Source organism: Anomalospiza imberbis, chromosome 3, assembly GCF_031753505.1.
Source record: "Anomalospiza imberbis isolate Cuckoo-Finch-1a 21T00152 chromosome 3, ASM3175350v1, whole genome shotgun sequence".
NCBI classification, from domain to species: Eukaryota; Metazoa; Chordata; class Aves; order Passeriformes; family Viduidae; genus Anomalospiza; species Anomalospiza imberbis.
Genome location: NC_089683.1, coordinates 40,393,103 through 40,403,758, shown reverse-complemented (window position 1 = coordinate 40,403,758; position 10,656 = coordinate 40,393,103).

The window sequence follows — 10,656 nt, the reverse complement described above, 5'->3', positions numbered from 1 at the left end:
GTTTTTCCCATTTACTGTGGGCTCAAGATTGCTGAGCCAGTGCAAGAGCAGAAACCAACACCTTTCAGTGTATGAAGAGACAGAATGGAAACCCAGCTCTTTGTAAGTGGAAAATCCTGCTCTGGAAAAAAAGGTGTGATGTGGTTTAACCGCAATTAAGTCCCACCCAGCTGCTCACTCACTCCTACTGCAGCAGGGAGGAGGAGACAATCAGAATAGAAGTAAGAAAACCCTTGTTTTGAGCTGAAAACAGTTTGATGGATAAACTGTTATGCACACAAGCTGTACAAAAAAGGGAACTCATCCACTGCTTCCCATGGGCAGGCAGGTGTTCAACCATTCCCAGGAAATCAGGGCTCCACTATGCTCAGTGGTGACTTGGGATGACGAACACCGCCACTCTCAATGTCCACCCCCTTCCTTCTTCTTCCCTCAGCTTTATATGCTGAGCATGATGCCTTATGGAGTGGAATGTCTCTTTGGTCAGTGGGGATCAGCTGTCCCAGCTGTGTCCACTCCCAAGTCTTTGTGATCCCCAGTATACTCCCTGTTGGACTGGGGTCAGAAGCAAAAAATGCCTTGATTCCATACAAGCGCTGGTTAGCAGTAATGAAAACATCCCTGCATTAACACTGTTTTCAGTACAAATCCAAAACACAGTCCATACTAGCTACCATGAAGAAAATTGACACTATCCCAGCCAAAACCAGCGCAAAGTATGTAGGATCAGCCATTACAAACTTTAAGGCCTAGTGAAAATAAAAGTTCTAAGTGCTTTTTGCCAGTAGTGAAGCAAACCAGAAAGAGATGCACATTAAGGGACACAGACCATCTCATAGCATGTAATGGATATGCTAAATTTCAGAAATAGCTTTTGAATGAGAAGAGTTGGAAAATTTGTCCCAGAGACTCAGTTGCACATCAAGTGCAAGGCCATCCTCTCCCCTCGCTAATCTGCCAACGCTTGAAAAGAAGAGGCTTGTGAGGTGTTCCTGGCCATGCTGGGTCACAACATGATGGGAAATCAGAACAGCATGAGAAGAACCTTGCAGAAGCTGCACACATGTGGCATACACCAAGGGCAGAAACATGTTCTCTAGAGCTCAGGAAAAAATGATCCTTAGGCTCTAAAAGCCCGTGCAGCTTTGCTTGACTCTTGAATGATGCTATTCTGTGTGCATTTAAGCCAAAATAGAACAGTAAAACTGGGATTTGACTAAAATAAAATTTGCAGTGCATATACAAATACAATTAATACCTCAATACATAACTCCATTGAAGTTGTATGAATTTTACCAATATATTTCTCAAGAAGTCTTTTTTCTGTGCAATGACTGAGTGGATACCAAACATTCTGTTCTTTCCAAATGAGCACCTAGGGTATATTTATCCTCTTCGAGGTTAGAGGCCTAGCTGTCTCATCAGAGCAGCATTTTTCATGTTTTCTGCTTGTACTTTCCAGCAATGTTCTGATATAATAAAAGTATAGCTTTTCTTGTCATAGCACTTATTCATCCAGATTCAATTCAGTACATACACATTGCTGATGATAACAGAGATCAGATGAGAAGATTGCCCAACCATATTCCTATTTGTCAAAGGAGATGCTCTTTCTTTAAAAAAAATTAAATAGATTTTAATTTCTTTCTTCTCATTTTGATCACCATCAGAAATGACAACCAAGATAGAAGCAATAGCATCAAAATTCAGGTTTGGCCTGAGCCCATATTCAAAGTTTTGAGATACTTCAGCATGCTAATTTCAGGATTTTGATTTTTATCCTTGCAGAGATGAAATCTCATCACATTGTGCAGATGTAGGAATATGGCCAAACTCCAAACCACACAGGTCTTTTACATTCAGGGTGATTGGGCAGTTCCACAATCACAAATTTCTGTAAAATTGCATGTAACTCCGTGGCTAGTGTGATAGTGTAACTGAAAAATGTTCACAACTGATGCTGCCTAGTAACCAAACTACATCCAGCTTTTCAGATCAACAGAAAAGTTTCAGGATCTGAGCTATACTGAAAAGAGCATCCAACTAGTCTATAAACTTCCTATTGGTCTTGAAAGCAGAAAACATCATGAGTGGGTTGTTAGATGAATTTAGCAGCAGGGAAGCCTGCAGCTCATCAGCTTTCTCTTCCTCAAAAGTACTTATTGCAGTCAAGAGGAATTATTGCTGGGGTTCTCCAAGCATGGTGATGTTTTTGTTATAATAAAAACTCTGAACAATGCAATTGCACCCCCCACAATTATCCTTTTTGTTTCTCCACTGCAATGACGTACTCTTTATGATGTGCAAGATTTATACTTTGCCGAACTACAATGCACAGAAAGAGAGCAACAAAATAATGGCTAGTATTGCTTTCCAGATGGACAAAGCAAACCTGAGTGAGGCACACAGACTGGATGAACTGCTTTTCTTCACATACTTCCTTCTCACATTCTTCGTGGGAACAGCTTTCCCTATAGAAGCTTGTTCATTTATTTATGATGACCACAAAGACTTCATCACAAATTCACATTTTGCTTAGAAAGAAAAACTTTTGCAGAAATGCTGGTCATGCTGTCATCAACAGGACCCTTCTCTTTAGCTCAGCAGTTTCACAAGAGTTTTCTCAACAAGCTCCAAATAAAGAAAGAGGCCGGAACAAAATCTGAACACAAAGTTTTCAGAAGTCCTATCTTGCATGTGAGCATACCTAGGTGTTGATGACCTATGACCCTGTAAGGAAATGCTGCTGTTTCCTTACAATCATTGTGGGTCTTCAATCAGGCTTGAAAGAAAAATCTCCTAGCCTCTCCTGGGACTCTCTCTCTCATTCCTAGCCAATATGTGGAGTAGAAGGAGAGATTTCCACCAGTACCTGCATACCACCAGCAATGTTAGTGTATACAGTCAGTTTTTAGCTTGTTAGTAACTATTGTCACAGTCAGTCTTCCCTACACATCCAGCAGGAAATATCTGGCTATCAGCACTGCTGAGCACCACCATAAAGAAATGAATTGACATAATGATCAATAATGAAAGGAAAATGGCTGTATCTATATGAAAAAAAAGAAACAGAAGTGTGACATTTCAAAATGCAAATATTCCTTCATTTTTTTTTATTATGAAGTATCTGAGAAAGGTAGACAAGAAAAGCAACTTTTAAGCCAAATCCAAAAATGGTCATTTCAGCAGAAACAATTGACAGTACAAGAAATACTCACACTTTACCTCACTGTTGATTTGATTCTTGAATGTGCTTGGTGTGTAAAATAATGCAAGCCTATAATAACAGAAGACAGGTAATAAGATTTCCATTTTCTGTTTTGCTACTCCCTGGCTGGAAGACCAAAAAGATATTTCCAACCTCTGGATATTTTTTTTTTTATTTACAACCTACAAAACAGATACAATAGAACAGAATCCAACTGTGACATTTAATTAATATTTGTAAAGCAATAGGACATCAGTAGACAATAAGAATTATATATTTGCCAAGTACACATTTTGTTCCCCACAAAATACATCTGTCAATATTTGAAGGAAATGCAAGATGTCTTTTATTCTGCTCTTGGAATGAATCTATTTCCCTTTATAAAATGTGTTCCATTTTATAGCAATCTTCAGAGATTGGTTCCCCCTATCTTCTTGCTGATTAATGCCTGAAAAACGCTTCTGTGTTTAAAGAAGTGGCACAAATGGGGTGAGGACTGTCCCGAAAAGAATTACTTGACAGGCATGTTATTCATATGATACTGATAAAGCCCAGTGTTGTTTTCCTTGGGGTAAAAGGGGTTTCTTCCCTTACCATACAAATAGCATAAAATATGCAAATAAATCTTGCATTCAACAAGTCAAATATTCTGCATGTTTAATTTACAAGTTAACAAAATTCAAACCATTTTAAGAGCTACAAGCCTACCATAAAATAACAGACATAGCACATGACAGAAGCTGTACTATTGTTCATTGATAAATTATCTTCTAGAATTCACATTAACAACCACAGTACTGAAGTGCTCTCTAGCCCTCCAGTGTTACAGTTCAAGGTAATATGTGACAGATTTGAACATTCTTAAGGAAGAAAATCTCCAGAGTGTGTAGATGGCAGCTTTGCTCACTGGGAGATTACAGTGGCTTTTATATCTGTTACAAACCTGCAGTTACACTGATAACTTCAAAAGTGGAATATTATATATCATGCTAAAATTCTCCGCCAGCCCATTATGTCCTTTCTTTGTTTCTTCTGTGCTTGCCTTTTTTTTTTTTTTTTTGCCTTTTTTTCTTTTTTTTTTTTTTCTTCATTTAGCTATTGCTGGCTTGCCAGAGATCTTGAACTTGAGAAAGGTTAGACATCACAATGCTGAAGCAGTTTGTGAGCATCAGCAGATTTAGCTTGTAATTTCATTGATCTATGTGGGCTTGCTGTTTGCAAACCAGCTGCTGCACTGTTTCCCCACAGCTACTGATCTGAGTAGCATTGATTTTTTTTCCCTTACATTAACATAGCATTACTTCTTTAATGGGCATTAAATGACTGGATGTAAATACAAACAGGGCTTCAACAACAAAAGAGGAAAAAAAAAAAACTTGGTTCTTTTTATTTAAAGAACTCTATTAATATTTTCCAGGAAAAAAATTTAAAAGCATGAGTTATTGATCAAGATAAATGCTATTTTTAGTGTTGTGATTTCCACACATTTCTTTTGCCAAGAAATAATCTTTTTTCCTTACTGTGTTTACTCATAGTCCAAAATGTTGCATTTATAAAGATTGCCTTTTTGGCTCAGTAAAAATAGGAACATAGATTTTTTAAAATAATCATCATAGAAAGCAACACAAAATCTCTTCATTGTGCTTATTCTAAAACTAGATGAACCCATTTCAGTTTTGAAGGAGATATCATCTGTTAACACTCACTATTTAACTATTTTTTAAAAAATGAAAGGACTTCAGTTTAGACAGAGTGGATGTGAAATCTGCAGCACACCATGAACTGAGTATCTCATATATAATATACTTAATATAAGGTCATAGTCTTCCCATAAGCTACTTTAGTCCTTTAGTGGGTGGTGTTTTATAGAATCTTACAGATTCAAAATTCAATGCAGTGTAGAAAAGACAGTAGGGAAAAAAGTAAAGCAAATTATAAACTCTGACCAAACTCAAACCAGAACCTCCAGAGCCAATTTGCTCAGTCACTTATGAATTAACCCAATCAGCCAAGGGTTCCTGATCATCTTTAGAAGTCGGTGACAGCCAGCAGAGATATCCATACCAGAAGGAGATGCAGGACTGAATGTTGTTCCTACTGACACTTCATGAAGAAGAGACAGGATTGAAAGTGCTGGGAAGGAATAGGCAAAAACTCTCAAAGAACACCAGTGGGGGGTTACATCCTTCTGGGCCACAGATGACAGTGGGCAGCAGTGTCAGTGCTGTAATTAAGAGTGCCTCAAAAACACAGACACTCCAGTAAGATCTAACAAGAATGGGATTTACTTTTAAGTATTTATGAAGGAGGATTTTTATATTTTATGATAAACACAGCTCTTGTTCTGGCCATGCAGACTGATTGCCCTGAGGAAAAGGTCCAGTGACCTGACAGATGGGAATTCCTCATTCTTGTGTAACTCTGTCTACTCCTATACCTAGAGAGAGCAAATCATTCCACATGGCTGCTGCAGGGATGTCCATTGTATCCTTACTCAGAGAGCAGATAAATTATTCTCAGTAGAATATAATGATGTAAAATATGGTGCTGGAACTGAAAATAACCCATAAAATGAGTACAGAAATTTATACTTATCCAAGGTAAAATATATGTGTTGTTAATCTAACCAATGTCTCCTAGCCTCACAATCTTCTTGACTTGACTAGCTAATGTTAATTCCAGTTTTAGCAGATATAATTTCCAAATCATTAAAAATAATATTAAGTAACAGTGGCCCCAGTGTGAATCCTTAGAGCATGCCACTATTAACCTCTTTACACTTACAGGAGAAGACTTGCAGTGCAAGTTTTTCTCCATCATTTACTCAGTTTTTATTCCACTGTGAGATTTTGCCCCTTACCTCAGTTATATTTCCCCCTTCATAGTCTTGTATGAAGGATCACATCAGGAATTTTTTGAAAATCCAAATAAATTATGTTCACTAGGCCACCCTTATCTTCTAATGTATTAACTTTTCCAAGGCACTTTAGCAGGTTAGAGAAGTATGCTTTCCCTCTACCAGTGTTGTGCAGGTGTGACCCTATTAGGTTATACTTATCCATATGCTGAACTATTCTATCCTTAATTAGACTCTCAACCAGTTTCCCCAGAAGCAAGGTGGAGTTCAATGGTCTTAATTTCTAGGATGTCTTTTTGATCCTGTTTTAAAAACAGACACCATATTAAAAATTTTCCAGCCATCACTGATCTATATCATATCTTCCTACAAGTGTCTCTTCTATTCTGATGTATATTCTGCTATCTGCATTAAATTATTTTCCATTTTTATATGTCTTTCAAATTACTCAGCACTTCCCTTGAAAAAGACTAAAAATTTTGCTAGTCCTGCTCTGCCTCTAATATATTTAGCATAATATGTAATAAAGAACAAGGTGAAATTCTATAAAACTATTGAACTCTTTTTCCAGGGTGAGTATGTAAATATAGTTTTAGTTTGATATTTTTTGTTGGTTTTTCCCCCTCCAAGTACTCAGATGAGCAACTATTCACTTTTTCCTTCAAAGTCATAAAATCAGTATTGCAGTTTTGGGGGATTTTGGATTTTATTTTTGTAGATAGACATGAACCATCAATCTCAATGGATTATTTCTAGCTTATCTTTGAGCACTCTTCTTGGACAAAGAGTGGAAAGGAAGGAACACCACCATACATAATAACTGGTCACACTCACCAGCAATATCCAATACCAGGAGTTATTAAAACTGGATTTCATATGAATTTGACAAATGACAGAAAGAAAGAGATTGTGAAAAGGTATAAATTTGTATTCTGGTCTTGTAGGAGATGTTCTTGATCTATGCTTTAGGTACACAGGTCTTAATGATCAGGAAATATTGTTGAACACGATTTTTAGTGAAAAAGTATTGAAAATTCCCACTGAAATGTGTACATGGCTAAGTAAAGGTCAGTAAGCTATTGAGTAAACCTGAAGTGCTCACATTAGAGGATTAGAAACTAAGAATTTTCAGCATTCAGTGAAGTCACTGGATTTTCCTCTAGAATTTGAGACTTACTGTCCCTAGTAGTCAGATCTGAGTTTGAATGGATGAGAAAATTGAAAAGGAACTTTTAGTGAAAATTATGGGTTTGGTTATGAGCCAATATAAAGTCAAAATAAAGTCACCAAGTATGAAAGCCCAGGTTTCAAACTATACCTCACTTCTACAACAAAACTCAAAGCACATTATCTTCACCTGGGCTTGAATTTCATTACAAAAATACCACATTGCTCTAACTGTAATTATTAAGGCACATTACTGCTGCCTTTGTTTTCCCTTCAGATAGAAGTTTCAGTTTCATCTGTTTTCAGAGATTCTATGCGCTGTACTGTTAAGCACAGATTTCTGCTTAAATTATAATTCTATCAGCTTTAACATATGAAAATAGAGCACATTTTAATGTGTGTGTTGAACATTAAATCATTTTTGCTTCAGGGAAACTCTGGTAAACAGTAACTGTCAAAATTATAATGACACAAAATTAAAATAATAGAAAATAGTCTGTAACAACAGCTTTTCTAATCATGTTAACAGAAGTTCAGCTCTGCATCTTCTAACTATACCTTTGCAGAAAGCAGAAAGGTTCAGTAAGAAAAGCTCAGGTACACAATTTTACACCACTGAACAAGAAGAGCTGGAAATTATATTTGCCACCATTCTTTTCCTGCTTACTGTGAAGTGCACATCAATCAATGTAGGAAAAATTGGACAAAATTAATATATGTATTTTTTTTTGTTATGACAATTAGATTTTCATTCAGGAATTTTAATATGTAAATATTCTTTACACAAAAATACCAGAAAATATAAGAATACCATTTAAGCCCTGTAAACTGGAATAACTTCTGGAAATCTGCATTAAGTGAGAAAGAAGCTGATCTGAAGAAATTAAACTGCAGCAGAAATATTGACAGGCATATAGATTGAATTACATGAATATGAGATACATACAGACTTGGAGCAGTTCTGCTAAGATCAATGTCAAATGGATTTTAAGATTACCTTCGTTTGGTTTTTATGGCTTGTTTTATTTCAGATTTTAATTTGAATTAGTAATATGAAATAAAAATCACTATTTATTAACTTTCAGTTACAAACAAAAAAATCAAAACAGTAAAAGCTTATCTGAAGTTAAAACCATCCATTTTGTGGCGGCCAGGTAACAATAATTTGTATCATGACACAAATTATTAAAAAGCAAGACGTAAAAACTGATTCTTAAATGTTTCCACCTATTAATGTGGCATATTACGGATGTAAAGAGGCTGTAAGTGTATGGTGAGGTTGTATTGCCCCCTATAGTCACTCTGTGTCATCTGGGAGGGGAGTAGGAAGAGAAAGGGAAGAGTGGGAGAAGTTGCCAGACCTACTACACCCTTGGTTTGGATTCATACTTTGGAAAGGGCATGGCGGGGAACAGTGGACAAACCTTAACACTGTCATGCAATTAAAGAATTTGAATGCACTATTCTCCAGGCACATACAGATGAAATAAAATGTACTCTCAAATTCAGCTTAGAAGACCTCTGCAGCCCCTGTGGTCTGGCTGTGGTTTTGGTGCCTTTGTTGGATGATGGTATCTGCATGCTGGCAGTGCACCAGGGTGCCAGGGTACCTGCCCTGTGGACTCGGTGATTGGCTTTGGTTCACCAGCAAAGGCAGGAGGTCCCACAGGTGATTTCTCTTTTCCTCTCACTGGGCACATCTTTGGTGACTGAGCATAAGAGGGCTCAGTCATGCATTTAACTCCAAGGCACAAAGTCCTCTAAAGTTATGCCTGAATTGTGGGGTACACAGAGTGCCTGACCTTTGAAGCAGCTTCAGCACAGGGACCAGAAAAAGAGAGAAAAGGCTTAGATAAAGTTACCTCTTCAGCAGTAGGAGCAAATGCAAGGAGCACAGCTTGTTCATGCTGCCCACGGACACTGGGGTTGTTCCTCTTTTAGACCTATGAGCCTGGGTGGAACAGAATATTTCCCAAATCTCTGTAGAACAGCATGCTACTCTTTGTCACCAGCACAAGGGCCAAACTGCATTCATGGTCTTAGATTTTTCCAGTCAAGCATATCTTTCTTAACTTTGCTGTCAACTAAAAATTGTTATCGCGCCATAAAATTAATTAAATCTCAGCTGCTATCCTACTACTGTTCTCTTATGGACATAATTATGCACAGTATTCAGTATATCTTTTAATAGGCACAGACACAATATAACAAAAAGCATTAAATTCTTTAGGATCTCTTAAAAATATCTAATCAACTGCTGGTGCTAGTGTGCCAAGGATTTTATAGAAATGGCAAATATTCAATAAGCTCAAGACCAATACCATCCTTTGTAGGGTGCAATACACTGCTATTATTTTTCTTATTTCTGGGGACAGCTTTTCTACTAGCACAATTCCAGGCACACCTTCAGCTAGAAAAAGTTAGTGCTGCTTCTAAGAGGTGATAGCTCTCATTTTTGAATCTCTTACCTCTTTCCCTCTGTTGGTACAACCCTGTTTGTAGTGACACAAGAGACTGATTGGAGAACTTATGGAGCTGAAATCTTATGCTTTTTTCTTGCCATACTATTTTTCGTTTGGGTCACTTTTGGAGGCTCACCATGTAGTAGCACAAGGACTTGCACAAGGGATAGAAGAAAAAGAAACAGTAACAGAAGGTTATGGCAACAGCCTAATTTTATGGAAGTAATATCTTGTGCCAATTGGAGGGGGCTTTTTTGTATGTATGCTTTAAAGAATATGAGTTGTCCTTAAAATGTGTTTATATTTTATTTGGTGTAAGAAAAAATATTAGAGTGTTCCCATCCATGTACCGTAACAAATATTCTCTATCTAGGCAGAAACTATAGTCCTGCAAAGTGGAGCTGAACAACTTGCTTAGTTTTTGTGATTATATGCCCAGACATAGTCCCATATTAAATCTTTATTTTACTATGATGACTAGAGACTCAATAATGACTAAGCGACTGATGAGATGTGACTGCTGCTTACCCAGCAGATCAATACTCTCTCACTGCCTCCTGATGTGTAGGGGTGTATCCTGATACATGATAGTATTCAAATCTTTGATTACCTTACTCTTAACTGCAAGCTCTCTGAAGCAGGATCAGTTTTTTGTTCTATTAACCCTGTAGCCAGCATGAATTCTGCAGCTCATGAAGGTATGAAGTTAAGCAGAAATATCTTCAAAACTATACCCCCTAAAATTGTACAGTATTCACCAGAGGTGTTTCATCTTCTAGTTGTCTCACCTAGAAAACTGGCCTTATTCTTGTATTTTTTAGTCTCTCAATTTACTTTCCTTCCATCTTATCTATACTGAAGTACTGTTGCTTACTAGATATCACTGTCTAGTTATTCAGCTAACACAAACTTCTAACAGTGATTGTTGCTTGTCCATTACCTGTTTTCTTTTGTCTAAATTG